The sequence below is a fragment of the Pelobates fuscus genome, chromosome 1, assembly GCF_036172605.1.
Source record: "Pelobates fuscus isolate aPelFus1 chromosome 1, aPelFus1.pri, whole genome shotgun sequence".
Lineage (NCBI taxonomy): Eukaryota > Metazoa > Chordata > Amphibia > Anura > Pelobatidae > Pelobates > Pelobates fuscus.
In genome coordinates this window covers 457,108,719-457,111,564 of record NC_086317.1, presented here as the reverse complement: position 1 = coordinate 457,111,564, position 2,846 = coordinate 457,108,719, and the positions used below count along the sequence as shown (strand labels likewise).

The 2,846-nt window shown below is 37.6% G+C and overlaps 1 pseudogene; it reads right to left on the bottom strand.

Annotated features, from left to right (window-relative positions):
• Positions 1-425: 425 nt before the first annotated feature.
• On the bottom strand, positions 426-2,074 carry LOC134585347 (zinc finger BED domain-containing protein 5-like; annotated as a pseudogene).
• Between the last annotated feature and the right edge of the window lie 772 nt (positions 2,075-2,846).

Below are 2,846 nucleotides of genomic sequence, written 5' to 3'. Positions count from 1 at the left end.
TCACTTTTCTTGTATGTGCTTTAGTTAGATCCTTCATGATTGATGTATCCTGGCTATAACACTCTTTTTGAAATCCTCCCATCTGACATAGGCATCTTTGTGTGAAGCAGACCTCTCATGCTGTAGTATTCCTTTACCTGTTACAATTGAATTTTTCCAGTTTTTGTACCCTATGTTGATAAATGGTACTTTAACATGCCTGTGGAAACATTGTGAAGTGAAAAAAAAAATGGCATGGGATACTCCAGCCATTCAAATGATTGAAACCACTGTAGTCTGAATGACCTAAGACGTGCTCTTATAGATGCTGTCTTGGCCCTTCAGAAGCACACTGGCTGATATCATCTGGTCCCTGTATTGTTGTTTTTTCAGTGCTTGCAGATGTTTGTGCACTCTGTGGTGGCTCAACTTCACTGAAATCCACTTCATAAGTACCATGTTGGATATTGCTTTGTGAGGAGGTGCTCTTCAATCTGGAATGAAGGTTCATCATCAGTATCTGATATTATTTCAGCAGTGTCATGTTCAACATCATCCTGATCCTTCTCAAATGCTTCACCCTCCTCAAAGCATGAAGACGTACCAGGCTGACCTTTTTCTTGTTGCTGCTCTTTTGCAATATTAGCCTTCTGGGCCTTAACATTTACCACAGAATAAAATGAACGGATGTCCACTTTTGAATAATCTAAGACGGGGTTTCCCAATTAATTTTCCCCTTGCAATCCTTTGACATGGTATAGCAAATCTTTGGAACCTCAACAAAACAAAAATGTGTGCCGTAGCGCAGAGCAGCGCAGCGGAAACCTTTTAATGAGCAGAGTGTAATGTTCTCTTTTGCTGGCAAATTCTTTTTATATCTGGTTTAATTGTTGACAATTGTATTCGCATGTCTGCAGTTGCGTCAAGTCGATTTAGATACTTTTCACATAAGTATGTGCTGGCGAAAGGCAACAGAACTTTGATTGCCCGCTTGGACAATTCTGGGTATTCATCACGTAAATCACCCCAAAAAGCAATAAGAGAAACTTCTTTAAATTTTTGGCTTAGTTGACTATCAAAAGTGATATCGATTAGATTCTCAAAATCTATATCAGAAAAATTGTCTGACTTGTCTTTTATGAATGTATTTCGAACCCAGTCATTGTTTTCATTCAAGAATGGAAAATACTGATTAATAGATGTGATTAAATGGCGAAGGTTATCTACAATTTCATTGCGAATTTCATCTTCAAGTTCAATTTCTGATTCTTCAAGAAAATCCTTAAGTGTTGGCAAAGAGTTAAAATTATTTTGCTCAATGGATGAGGTCCAAAACTGCAGCTTACGAGACAGTGAAAATATTCTATCTCTTGCATTACAAATATTAGTGTTTTTTCCTTGGAGTGATAAACACACGTCATTTAATTTTGTGAATATGTCTGCAAGATATGCTACTTTGGATAACCCCAGAGTGTTTGTTAATCGGTGAGATAATCTAAATTTATGATCCTGTAAATACGCAAACAACTCTTGACGTAATTCAAACATTCTAACAAGGACTTTACCTTGTGATAGCCAACGGATGAAAAGCAGAGCAGAGTGGTGACTACCCATATCTTCACATATTATTTTAAATAGTCGTGACTGTAATGGTCGACTTTTGAAATATTTTTAGCTACCAGTGCAGAACACAGTGAGAACTGGTGCTATTTTTTGCTACATTTCTTATTCATGTCACAGCACCTGCCACCTTCCCAACCATTGCTTTGGCACCATCACTGCACACATCTACACATTTGTCCCAATTTATACTGTGTGTGTTCATGAACTTCTGGATACAGTTAAAGATGTTCTCACCAGTGGTATGAGTTGTCAATGTTTCACACAGAAGCAAGTCTTCTTCAATCTGTTTGTCAAAATTATATCTAACAAAAACCAACAAAATTGAAAGTCCTGCAACATCTGTGGACTCGTCTAATTGCAGCGAGTACCCATCACATTGAATCAGTTGAGAAATTATTTATTTATGGATGTCGTCAGCAAGATCATGAATACGGTGCAAAACTGTGTTGTTGGAAAGTGGCACAGCTTCAATTTTTTTTACTTAAAATACATGACACTATTTCTGCAAGTGCTATGCAGTAACTCACTCAGGAAAATCTTAATTTATGGCACTTGTGAATCCAAATGACAAGTAGCTATCATCATATTTTCTCTTCTTTGTTTGAGAAAAAGATTGTCTAGCATTGAGTGCTTTTTTTTTTGACTTGGCACTTGTCTCTGTTATTTGAGGAACAGTAGATATAACTATTTTGGGCATGTTTTCAGGATTTTTACTTTTATCTTCTTTCTCAGTTTCTATAAGTGCCGAACAAGTAGAAGTAGTAATACATTTTCTCTTGAACACTTTGAAAAAAATACAGATCTCACAACCTGACTGAAAAGGAGGCTGATTTTGATAAAACACTCTTAGAAAGAATTGAACGTATGCAGGATTTTTGAGTTAGACGTGGAGCAAAAAGATTTGAACACTTTCAAAAATACAGTTTACAATTTTTGGCCCCTGACAGAATCTCTCAATGCCCCTGACAGGGCCTTTTGATGTCTCTAGCAAAGAATTTCAATGCCCCTGACAGTCTTTCAGTGCCCCTCAAAGGGTATTTCAATGCCCCTGACAGTCATTCAATGCCCCTCAAAGAGTATTTCAATGCCTCTGACTGAGCCTTTTTTATGTCCCTAGCAGAGAATTTCAATGCCCCTGACAGTCTTTCAATGCCCCTCAGAGTATTTCAATGCCCCTGACAGAGCCTTTTAATGTCCCATTTGATGTCACTAGCAGAGAATTCCAATGCCCCTGACAGTCTTTC